Genomic DNA, 13,901 nt, shown 5'->3' with positions numbered 1-13,901 from the left:
TAATTACGAAGTTGGTGGGTAGATTACCCACCAAAAGTAACCTGGACAGAATTGTCGTTTCCAAAAAAATGTGTCTCCATTATGTCACTCATTTCCGAAGACAAGATCACCTCTTCATTGATTGTAATATTATTGTTAAGGATCTAGATTTCAATAACAGAATGGTGAAAGTTCAAAACAGTTAAAAATAGATTTGATGGCTAGCTAGGAATATGATTAGACCATATGAATATTGAATAAGAAAGAGTTGACAAGAACCAAAATCTGAGTAAACGTACATGCCTTTTGTGCCACCACCTATAATCAAAAGGTTAATAATATGATTTTTAATTATAGAATGGTGAAAGTTCATTTAGTCATCAACTATAGATAAAAGTTGAGACGATCTTAAGATTCAGAATAGAAAGGTTAAAAATAATAAGCACAAAACAGAATATAGTTACATAACCTAAACCACTATAAAGACTAAAAAAACGAAGACACTTCAATATCACCACCATGCCTAATAAGCTTATCAATCTTATGCAATTTATATAAAAAAAATAATAAAAAAAAAAACTAAACATGCTAGTGGAGGTATAGACATAGAATACACAATGACCAAAGTAAACATAAGTTCTGTAAAGGTAAACTGGCTGAATGAGAAAAGATGTTGTGAATGAGACTAAATGGTCATTTTACCCTTAATTTTCAAAAAATAAACACATATTCGACACTTTAACAGTAATTGTCAAATTTAACAGGGGATGAGCTGAAAAAAAAACACAAATATGTCAAATATAGCTTTCCAGATTAAGCTACAAGTAGGAAACAGTCAGATATAGTTGTCCAAATTAAGTAGTTTACCCATTAAGCTCATTAGTGGAAAAAAGAAACAATCCCTTTAGCTTATATAAGTAAAGTCGATATTGTTTATTTGTAACCCCAAAAGAAAATACATGAAAAGATTCATGCAAGAAAATAAAACCTAAAAGTTGGACCATAGCATTTCCTTAATGAATTAGACTACAAGAGAGAAGTGTGTCCTGAGATTAACCTCAAAAGCTCATACCATCAGAGAATAAAGATATTCAACTAAGAGCAAATCCAAAAAAGGATATAAAAATGCCACATAATTCGTTTTTGGTCAATATCCAAAAGCAAGTGTTTATATAAGGGACAAAAAATTGTAATTGTTATTAATATAAAGTCGCTAGTACAAAAGTATACATCATTGTTCCTATATCATTGAATGAAGAAATTGTATTAGAAAAGAATTGGTAGATTTTTAAATTGTAAATGCCTTGATAAGAAAAAATTTCAAAGTAAAAATGCTCCAACATAATGAAAACTGAATAATGAAAATGTTGTAACCGGTAGATATGTCAGACATAAAATGCCTTCATATTGAAAAATATATATGATAGATTTTGAAATTAAAATGCCTTAGAGAAGAAAATACTTGAAAGTTACAATGTTTTTTAACACAAATAAAACTAAAAAGTACAATGCTACAAATGGGATAATATTTTCTAAAGGGAGATATGCTTATTATATAAAAAAGAAAGTACAATGCTATATAGTTGTCCAGATTCTTTAACATAATTACACTAGAGCCTCTTATTAAAACAGCACATTAGACCCTACACTTAGTTTTAAGCCCTACAATATCAATTAAATAAAAAGCTAGTAAGAAGAACTACAAAAGCACATAAAAAACTAACAGGATGCCTTGGAATATTACTTGAGCAGATGATGGTGTAATGAAACAAGTAAAATAGTGAAGAAATATGTCTGAATGAGTGGATTAAGTCAAATGTTACACAACACTGATGTCATTCAAGAGGACATAAGTGTTGTGTAAACATTTATGACCAAGATACCCTTATTACAGGAAGACACAAATAAATGACATTTACATCCGGATAATTCACTAAGCTTTCCTTCTTCTGTAGGAAAACAATGTAACTATCTTAGGATCTGTGTACAAAAGGTTAATAATATCGTTTCTAATTAAATATAGAATGGTGAAAGCTCACTACACTTTTATTTTTAGGAGGCTTCACCAAACAAATAAACAACGTAAAAAGCTGCTTAATTTGTCATTAATGAAAACCAGAAGAAATTCATCAACAGAGTCGAACTTTTCCTCATTACAGTATAATATTAGAAAGATGAAAGGATTTCGAAGAAAGTAAAATCGATGCACATACAAGAGAAATATACAACAATATATAAAAACACTAAATATACATTCCATATAACTGATATAACCAGTCCATTTAACTGAAAACTAGTAAAAACTATAAATCAGAGAAATAATATTTATGAACAGAAGTAAGACACAGATATCCGTTTATCTTCCAAACCAAACCAAAACAGAATACATATCACATTAATTAAAAACTTAGCCAACAAAATAAGGGTGAATAATAACCAAACTAAACATGTGATGTGAAAATAGTCTACAAGAGGGAAATATCAGGCAAGTAGTCGAGTTGTTTTCAGCATTGCATCTGCATAGCATCAATAAAGTTGATTCCTAATAAGACATATGGTACAATTCATGACAAGTGAAAATGGAAGTCTGGATCATTTACTTCAAAGTTCATTGTTGTGAAATAGTAAAAATATAAAAAAAAAATGTGGGCAATTTAGTCATTTTACATGGATTTAGTTTGGGCGTAAAAGTCCAAATCCAACAGAAAATGGAACCACAAGGATAAAATTTGTTTTTGGGCAATATCCGAATACAAGTGTTATATAATAGGGACAAAATTTGTAACATACTAGAAGGTCACTAATATAAAATTTTAAGTGCAAAATGATAAACTCATAGGATACTAGCTAGTAAAATCAATTTAAACACCATGTATGAGTTGACAAGAACCAAATCAGAGTAAATATACATGCATTAAGTGCACTACAATAGGAATTGTAGAAATACAAAATTAAAAGTTTCAATAACATAATGGTGAAAGTTCACTAGTCTGTTATAAACAGATCGGATGCCTAAAGATAGGTGAAAAAAAAAAAGACAAAAAGCTTGACAAGAAGATAACCTAACCTGTGCATGAGGCAATATGTTTAGATTTACAATTAAAAGGTTGATAATATGATATAGATATGAAGCACAGAATGGTGAAAGTTGATTAGAATGATTTAAATATGCAGGATGCATGCAAGAGTTGACAAGAGTGGAATCTGAGTAAACATGCATGGACTTTGGGGCCTCTGTGGCAACTGCAGAAAAAAGATGAAAGTTTAAGAATCTATAAATGCTCAATTGCAAAATGAAGAAAGTTCATAACATTGCTATAAATAGATATAATGACTAGGAGTACCAAAAAAATCCTGCATGTAAAAAAAACCATGAGTTTACCAGAACTCAAAAAGGAAAAAACATTTAACTGAAAACTAGTAAAAACTAGAGGGAAAAAAAAAAGTGAACTTAAGTTCAAATCAGTAGTTAATAATTTAGATTCCATTACACTGCTATAAACAGATAGGAAGCATTGGAATACAAGTTTTGTCTAGAGAAACCCAAAAAGAAAATTATAATAAATTACAAGTAAATTAGCACTTTGGTGAATATCATCAATCAACTAACGAAAATGTGTGATAGTTGAAAAATAACTAATCTGACAACAACTCTTTCAATCATAGAATGGTGAAAGTTCATTACAAGTGCTTTTTTTGCTTCACCAAAAAATTAAACGGAAAACCAAAAGAAAGTCACTATAAGAGGTAGACCAAAAAAACATTAACAAGAGATATATAAACAACTTATATTATCTCCAAATAAGAAGGCAAATACTGAATATACATACATACTATTAAATTGCATTGCTTATGTAGGAAAATAAAAATGGTAGGAGAAAAATAAGCCGAAGTATGAAGACATGAGTAACATAAAAGGAGAGAAAGAAATTCCTGACTACATTATTTACCATCATGCATAGAAATGAATGTGAGTATACATATACTATAGATGCATTAGGTGCCACAATAGCAATTGTAGGAAAGAGTTCATATGATCTTAGGATTATAATCAAAAGTTTAACAATTGATTAAGAAGATTTCAAGAACATAATTTATTACATTTCTATAAACAGATAGGATACAATTTACCATCATCCAAGAGTTGAAAAAAGATCCAGCTCACTTGCAATTAATTTACCACCATGCAAGAGTTGACAGGAATAGAATAATATATGAGCATGAGGCAATCTTTAGATTTATAATCAAAAGGTGAATACTCTTATATTTATATGCTCTACTCTAGATCTACAGCACAAAAAATTACATTACAACTTCTATCATTCAGATCTCTCCCAACGAAATGACTTCTCTAACAATCAAAACCTACCTCCAACTAACTCCTCTCTTCCGTATATAAAAGACACACAATGACAGAATTGCCCCTCAAATCAGTTGAAAGTTACTCATTACTAACATAAGATTTTCAAACATAGTCAACTCTAAGTCTTATTCCTTCTTGTGTAAGTGAACCTTAGGAAATATGAGTAAACATATGTGCAATTGGTGCCACTATAGCAGCTGTAGAAAAAAGATAAAACTAAGGCATCATTGATTAAGTGATACCCGTTTATCCCCTTATTAAATTTCTACCCCAACAACAAAGTACATAAAGATAAATTGGTTGAATTTTCAAAAGTAAAATGCCTTGATAAGAAAAAAATGATATAATGTTCAAAATAAAATGCCTTAAGAAGAAAATACTTGAATGTTACAATGTTTTTAACACAAATAAAACTGTAAAATGCAATGATACAAATGGGATCATTTTTTACATGGAAATACGCATACTATATAAAAAAGGAAAGTACAATGCTATAGTTTCTAGGTAGATTTTTCAAAAAAAATGCCTTAATAATGAAAAATTCGATAGATTTTTAAGAGTAAAATGCCAATGTATCACTTTGAAAACAGTGGAGTAATAGAATAGTTATTTCTATGATTTTCTGGATCAAAATATCATGTAGTTCCCCATCTACTACCCCCTTAAGAACTCTATAATGACAACCCATTTAACAGATAAACAAGTAAAATGTATTAATTAGAAGCAAAATGTAATAAACATGCTAAGGATACCCACTATATAATAATAAAAAAAGTTATAAAAAAATAATTATAAAAGATAAAGATGAGTTATGAAATAATATATATTTCAAGTGCAAAATGGAAAATTTTCATTTGCAATGCTATAATAGACTGGGCAAATAATACAAATAAGAAACAACCAACAAACATCTCAATTGCAATTTAGCACCACAAATGAGTTGAAAAGAACCAAATCAAAGTAAACATGAATGCATGTATTAATAGGTTCCACCATAGCCACATAACTAGATAGGATTCCTAAGGTTGAAGAACACACACATGGGCTACCTTTCCTAATGAACAAATCCAAAAGGTTATTAAACAAATGAAAATATATTAATATGGAATAGATAGCAGGATAACACAATACAAGAGTTAACAAGAACTCAACATGAGTAAACATACATGCTTCATAATCAAAAGGTTAATAATTTATAACCACAGAAAAACGATGAGTTGTTATCAAGATTCATAATCAATTGGACTGAAAAAATAAATATTGTTTGAAAAACAATGAGATGTTATCAAACACTAACAATGAGGTTATTAATCAAAAATTCCTAAATGCAAAATGATAAAAGTTCAATGCACTGCTTCATAGATAGGATGCAAGTAAAATGAATAGAGTGGGCGAATAAGAAACAACAAACTATCTCAATTGCAATTTAACACCATTTATGAATCGACAAGAACAAAATCCACATGCATTGAAGAAAAAAGCACAAATGATCTTAGCATTCATAATTAAAAGTTTAACAATCAAGATTTCGAGAAAAATGATACACATTCAAGAGAAGGGAACAATTTCCATCTCCAGATAAGAAGGCAGATGTATTACTGCATAGCTCATGTATAACAACATAAACAAGGTCATGGAAAGAACTCAAAAAGGGAAAATAATAAACTGGAAACTAGTAAAAACTATTAAATATGTGAGCACATAAAACTTTATAGAGAGACCCGAAAAAAGAAGGGAAAACAAGGTCAAATCAAAAGGTTACTTATAATCTTAAATTCCAAGAACTGAATTGTAATTTACCAGCATGCAAGAGTTGACAAGAATTGAATCTAAAGTAAACAAATGATGTACATTTGGTATAGCAACCATAGAAAAAGATGAATATTTTTCAAAGTAAAATGCATCGAGAGTTGCAACGTTTTAACACAAATAAAACTAAAAAAAGTGCAATGCTATAAATGGGTTGAGTTTTTAAAGGGAAGTGTGCTTATTATGTAAAAAATGAAGATATGATGTCATGTTTGGTTTGATTTTTCAAAAGAAAATGCCTTCATGTTGAAAAATATGATAGATTTTAAAAGCAAAAAGCCTTATATGAAGTACATAGACATGGGTTGAAGATAAATTTTTTGGGCTTGCTTACTCGTGAACAAATCTAAAAGGTTATTAAGCAAATGAAGATATATTAATATGGGATTGGATCATAAGCCATTTAAAGAAGATTAATTTGAAGGAAAAAAAAATGTAAAATATATAAAATAAGGGTAAATAAGAATGGACAAACCAGACAAACTGCAATTTACCAGCAAGCATCAGTTGACAAGAACTGACTTTCAGTGAGCATATATGTGTGTTTTCCTCCACTATAGACTCTGTATAAATAAATTAGATGTTATTAAGATTCATAATGAAAAGGTTAATAATGGAAATTTTCATTAAATAAAGAAAAAGACCCCAAGCATCTCAATTGGATGGAAGAGAAGTAGGTGAATAGAAAAGGACAAACCATCTATCTCAATTGCAATTTACCAGCATTCATTAACGAGATGCTCTTAAGATTATAAATCAAAAGTTTAATATAATAATCTATACACTGCTATGAATCGAGTGTCTGAATAAAGAGTTGATGAGAAGACTAAATATGAGTAGAACATACATGCATTTAGTCATCATAGAAACTATAAAAAACGAGGTGATATGATCTTAATAGAAAGGTTAAAAATCAAAAGGAAGAGGAAAGAGCAAACAGCCTAAACCACACCACATTAATTAAGGTTGTATAACAAGAAACAAAAGAAGAAACAGTTTTCACCATGAAACTTACCAGCCATAGTAGTTTTGTCAAGACTTTTGAGTTAAAAAAACACACTTTAATAAGTATATGAGGAACTCATATGTAGATGGAATACCAGATATGGAAATCAAAAACTTTAATAGTAAAAAAAAAGAGGTAAAATAATGTTTTTAAAATATGGCTTATTATATAGGTTTTATGAAACTTATCTTGATGTTAAAACTTTATCATATTGTGGGACAAAAAAGACAATAAAGTTCACCTACAAATACAATTCATGACAAATCCAACTATTGAGGGATATTCCCAAACCAATCATTTTGATCATTGAGCATTACTGAATTAATAATCACAAAGAAAGGGAAATCTCCAGAAAAGTCCTAAAATTTTACCCTAATTTACGAAGAAAGTCCCAAACTAAAATTTGCTTCAAAGTTCATTGTTGTGATATATACTACTAAAAAAACACACTTTAATAAGTATAGACATTCCTTTATATTGAGGAATTCATATGTAGATGGAATACCAGATATGGAAATCAAAAACTTTAATAGTAAAAAAAGAGGTAAAATATGTTTTTAAAATATGGGCTTATTATATAGGTTTTATGAAACTTATCTTGATGTTAAAACTTTATCATTTTGTGGGACAAAAAAGACAATAAAGTCTACCTACCTACAAATCCAACTATTGAGGGATATTCCCAAACCAAACCTTGAACCACAAATAAAAACATCACTCAAATCAAACACTAGCATTCAAAAGAAATTTCTTATAATTAAAAACATCAATACCTCTCAACCTTGCATTTTTGCTATATACATAATAACATGTGCTCCCCAGTTGTGTTGCTCCTATCAAATTATTCTTCATGAGAGCTTAGAAACAACCTATTAGAGAAAAAAAGTTAAAACAAAAAGACAAATTCTTGAAATCAACATACCAATCAGGCAATGGGCTAAAAGCATGACTTTCAGGAGTCATTAAAGCACCTCCTTATACACACTTTGAGTAAACCCACAAATCATCATGCACAAAAACACCATTATATTCATATTTCATATAATCAAGTAACCTACAGTTCCTGATCCATAGACTATAAGCAGAAATACACACATACACACAATATTAACAAACAGAGTAAAATGAACAATATTAACAATCTGTAGTCTATGGATCAGGAACCACCATATCAACAACAGAAAAAAGATGAGATGATCTTAAGATTCATAATCAATTAAGCTTTCATAAATTTATTCTCAGTTATATAGAATGGTAAAAGTTCATTACATATACTAACATAGGATAGTAAAGCCATTCAAATAAGCCCTCTCTCTCTCTCTTGACATGAGACACAAACAAGCTAATTTAAAAGAAAATCAAGGATAAACATGTGTGAAACAAATGGGACAAAGGTTAATAATGGGGGAAAAAAAGTCATGAACTAAAGAAAAAGACCCCAGGCATCTGAAGATGATGGAAAGAAAAATAGGTGAATAAGAAAGGACAAACATGCATTTGTTGCCACCATAGAAACTGTAGAACAAGAATAAGATGATTCTAAGATTCAAAACTAAAAGGTTGATATAATCTAAAGTGGTGTTTGTTTTTTGCCAAAAGCTCTTTTTGACCTCTTATGTGTACGGGAGGAAAGACATTTGTGAAAAAGACTGTTTGCTTTTCAGAAGACAAAGGATATATAAAAAGGTCTTTTTGACATCTTTTTCCGGAAGACAAAAAAAAAAGCTTCTAACTTTGGAAGACATTAATTTTTAAGTTCTAATCCTAATTTAATATTTCTTTTTCCACCTATTTTAAGATTCAAAACTAAAATTTGAATAATCTACAGACACTGCTATGAACCGAGTGTCTGAATAGAGAGTTGATGAGAAGTAAATATGAGTAAAACATAGCTGCATTTAGTCATCATAGCAACTATATAAAAAGCTCAGATGATCTTATGATTCAATAACAGAATCAGTACACTGCAATAAAAGAGAGAAAGAGAGAGCTGAAATCAGACACATCCACATTGAGAAAATATCCCACCATAATGGAAGGAGAAGTCTCATGCTTGTGCTCCACAACTTTCAGCCAGAAACCCAAAAAAGCAAAACACATTAAGACCATTATAGAAAAGAAGATGCTTTAAATTCATTAGATTTAGTCAGACTCCCATCTGTCTCCTGTAAGGTTAATAATCTAGATTGCAATTTAGCAACATACAGGAGTTGACAAGAACTGAATCTGAGTGAGTAAATGTACATGCATCATCACAACTGTAGAAAAAAGATGACATGATCTTAATATTAATATCAAAAGGAAAAGGTTAATGATATTGTTTTTAATTATATATAGAATGGTGAAGGCTCACTCACTAAACTTATTTTTAGGATGCTTCACCAAACAATTAAACAATGTAAAAAGCTCTGTTAAACAAAGTTGAACTTTTCCTCATTACAGTAAAAACTACAATCAGAGAATTAATATTTATGAACAGAAGTAAAACTCATATAAGTGACACTGATATCCCTTTATCTTTCAAACCACAACAGAATACATTAATTAAAAGTTTAGCCAACAAAATAAAAAGATGAATAATATATACCTGAAAGTGGTACCTAAACACATGAAAATAGTCTACAAGAGGGACATCATATTCAAGCTATTAGTCGAGTTGTTTTGAACATAATGTCCTTCCTGCAAATATGAGCAAGATAGAAAAGACCAAAACATAAAACATGTTGAAATAAGGGGAAAAAAATGTTAAGAGAGTTGATTTAACATCAATCAAGTTGATTCCTAATAAGAAATACGATACAGTTCATGAGAAGTAAAATGGAAGTCTGGATCATTTGATTCAACGTTCATTGTTGTGAGTTCATGTACAGAAGAATTAGTAAAAATACAAAAAATGTGGACAAAAAAGTCATTTTACATGGATTTAACAGATATCTCAGTTGCAATTTAACACCATTTATGAGTTGACAAGAACCAAATCAGAGTAAATATATGTGCATTCATTAAGTAAGTGCTACAATAGTAATATTGTAATAAAAAGCTCAGATTCAAAATTAAAAGTTTAACAATGAAGATTTCAAGAACATGATGATGATGGAAGTTCACTAGTCTGCAATGAATAAATAGATAGGATGCCTGGAGATATGAAAAAAAGATCAGGTGAAAAAAGAAAAGACAAACCAGCTAAATTGAAATTTACCATTGTGCATGAGTTGACACTTTAGATTTACAATCAAAAGGTTGATGATATAGATTTCAAGCACAGAATGTTGTTAAGGAAAACAATGAAACTATCTTAGGATCTGCACAAAAGGTAAATAATCTAGATTTCACCATAAAATCTGAACCATCGAAAATACTCCCTTGTTAAGGAAAAGAAAAAGAATTATACAAGGAACCTCTGACATTCAAATAAACCCATCAAAGAAGAATCAAGAACAAGACAAGTGACAGATGAAAAAACAACATATGATAAACAAAGACATGAGTTGAATAGACATTTCTTGGGCTTGCTTCCTAATCAACAAATCCAAAAGGTCATTAATAAGCAGATGAAAATATATTAACATGAAATAGGTAATCCATTTAAAGAAGATTAATTTTACTGGAAATAAATGGAAAACCCATAAAATAGAAAGGATGCACATGAATATATGAATAAGAATGGACAAACCAGACAAACTGCAGTTGACAAGAGCTGACTTTCAGTATTTTCTTCCACTATAGCACACCTGTATAATAAATAAATTACAAGTTATTAAGATTCATAATGAAAAAAAAAACCCAGACAAGAATTGAATCTTTGGATCCATACATGCATTTGTTGCCACCATAGGAACCGTAGAAAAAGAATGAGATGCTCTTAATATTAAAATTCAAAAGGCTAAAAATCTACACACACTGCTATGAATCGAGGGTCTGAATGAAGACTTGATGAGAACTAAATATGAGTAAAAAACATTTCGTCATCATAAGATTCAAAATAGAAACAGTCATGTATAGCTCTCCAGATTAAGTGCTTAACCCATTAAGCCAAAAAGAAACACTAAATATACATTCCATAGCATGAATATGGTACTAATTAAATAGTGTAGAACACACAAACAGTTGGAAAAAAAAACATAGCATCAAAGAAAGAAATTCCTGATCACACTACTCATGATTCATATAAGCATTAAACTGGAAACTAGTAAAAGCTACAAGTGACACTGATGTCCCTTTATCTTTTAAACAACAGAATACATTAAAAGCTAAGCCAACAAAATAAAGATAATTAATAACCTAAACACATGAAAATAGTCTACAAACATATATGAGCAACACAGAAAGAACTCGAAAAGGAAAAACATTTAACTGGAAACTATAAAAAGGTGACCACACAAAAGCGTGCATAATAAGGGAAAAGAAAGTGAACTTAAGTTCAAATCAGTAGTTAATAATTTAGACTTCATTACACACTGTTATAAACAGATAATCAAGATCTGAAACATGTAAAAATAGAGACGAAATATGACTGAATGAGATGATCTTAAGATTCACAATCAAAAGGTTGTTAATAATCTCAGATTTCAAGAACAGAATCATTACACTGCAACAAAAGAGAGAAAACATGCACATAAAGACCATTATAGAAACAAAGACACTTCAAAATCATCATCATTAGTCAGCCTCCAATCTGTCTCCTGTAAGGTATATATAATATCCACAAAATAAACAGGTTAATTAGTGGAGATAATCACTGAACCAATATCATTGAAGAAAATTAACTGTTATATATGTGATATCCCTTTATTTCTACTCCTACAACAAAGCACATAAAAATAACTTGGAATTGCTCATCTAGAGAAACCCAGAAAGAAAACACGTTTGTAGATGAACAAATTCAAAAAATAATATATTTACATGGAACAGATAACCCATCTAACAAAGCATTACGAAACAAGACAAATCTCTCAACTATGTCAGAAATATTCATCAAACCCTCCCTACGATAGAAGGGGAAAACCCCCAAAAAATTTATTCTGATTCATTCTATCTTCTTGTTCTTAATGATTGACCAAGAAACCCAAACAATGAACTTAAGAAGATTAAAGAGCAGGATCAATCGACTATCAAAAACTATTTCAAATAAACAAAACCAAAAGATTCAAAAGATTACCTATGTATAAAATGAAGAACATGATGAAAAACAAGAAACTGATCGATAACCAAGAAGTGGAAAACCCCCCAATTTTCAAGTAGGAAAAAATTGTATAAGAAACTGTTAGCCTTTCAAAATGAAAACCCTCTGTCAAAGAAGAATCAAGAACAAGACAATCGACAGAAGAGAAAATTAAAAGATGCAAAATACCGACATACATGGGTACTTGAAGAGACTTATCATGGGTAGCTTGCTAATGCTGTTGGAGAAGAACGATCGAAGGGAGTGCAGATTGATTACTGATATATGTAGGTTTCTAAAGGCGGTTTATGTGGGCAACGGTAATATATTTTATTTCCTTATTTCGCGTATCCAACTAACGATTCTACTTCTTCATGGTTTTTAAGGCTTTAAGGCGAATCTAAAGATACCTAATTTAAAATCACTTTGACTTTAAGTAAACCTCAATCAATTTGATGGGATTTACGTGATCATTAGATATTAAATTTGGGAACAACAAAGTCCCCATCCCATCATCCAAATGAAGAATTTCAATTTCCTTTATGTTTTTTTTTTAGGGTGCTCCTATATACACGAATAAAATCGTGTAAGTTCGATTTTGAAATGTCCCATTATCTTCCGTCAGTTTTGAATAAAGATTTTCAATTTCCTTTATACCTTTTTTTTTTTCTAATTTTTGTATTACACTCTAATTTTCTAATTTTTGTATTACACTCTAATAATTATTTTTTTTATCTTCCGTCACTTTTGAATGAGGATTTTCATCTTCCGTCACTATTGATAAATATTTTTAAATATTAATAAAAAAAAATTTATTTGTTAAATAAAAAATATAAATATGAAACATTAACAAAAATAGAAGGATAAAAATGAAAATTTGGTTTCAGATTCTTACGATTGATATGTGTGCCGATAAAATGTATTAATATGTGTGCCGATAAAATGTATTAATATGTGTGCCGAATCATTTTATCGATAAAATATAATATTACAATTTTATACCTTCGGTTTACATTGTAGTTTTAGAAAAAAACCCTAGATTTTATCAATTTAAATCTTAAACCCTTAAAACTTTATTAATTTTGAAAACTAACAAGTAGAAACATATTAATTATTCATAAAAATTGTTTAATTAAAATGATCTCATGAATACATTTACAAAAAAAAGTAATAATGAATATTATTAAATATTAATAGAAAAAAATTAATTTGTTAAATAAGAAATATAAACTATGAAACATTAACAAAAATAGAAGGGATAAAAATGAAATTTTTGTTACAATTTCTTTCTATATATAGAGGATTGGTATTTCTTATATGGTACACTGAAAGCGACTTGCTGAAAGTAACTTTCCTTAAAAGCAAACATATGATATTTGTTAAAAATATAGATTTTATTAAATGACAAGTTGGAAAGAATGGATGGGTGACACATATTATGAGGTATTTGTACTTAACCTTTCTTCTTCTTCTTCTTCTTCTTCTTCTTCTTATTATTATTATTATTATTATTATTATTATTATTATTATTATTATTATATATGTTTTTCTCTTTGTTATGTTTAGAGAGATGATATTCATCA

The 13,901-nt window shown here is 29.3% G+C and overlaps 1 long non-coding RNA gene across 1 annotated transcript in view; it reads right to left on the bottom strand.

The window, feature by feature from the left end:
- Positions 1-12,875, bottom strand: part of LOC145055164 (uncharacterized) — a 28,981-nt gene extending 16,106 nt beyond the window's left edge. The window contains exons 1-6 of the long non-coding RNA XR_013685090.1: positions 12,516-12,875; positions 11,745-11,839; positions 10,831-10,888; positions 9,745-9,836; positions 7,931-8,026; positions 6,646-6,714 (exon numbers count right to left, since the gene is read on the bottom strand). This is a non-coding gene — a long non-coding RNA (uncharacterized LOC145055164). The remainder of the gene's footprint in view (positions 1-6,645; positions 6,715-7,930; positions 8,027-9,744; positions 9,837-10,830; positions 10,889-11,744; positions 11,840-12,515) is intronic.
- Positions 12,876-13,901: the final 1,026 nt, after the last annotated feature.

Source organism: Lactuca serriola, chromosome 5, assembly GCF_051521515.1.
Source record: "Lactuca serriola cultivar US96UC23 chromosome 5, Lser_US96UC23_V15, whole genome shotgun sequence".
Classification (NCBI taxonomy): domain Eukaryota; kingdom Viridiplantae; phylum Streptophyta; class Magnoliopsida; order Asterales; family Asteraceae; genus Lactuca; species Lactuca serriola.
Note: the sequence above shows the minus strand (reverse complement) of the source record. Positions and strands in the feature narration are given on the sequence as shown.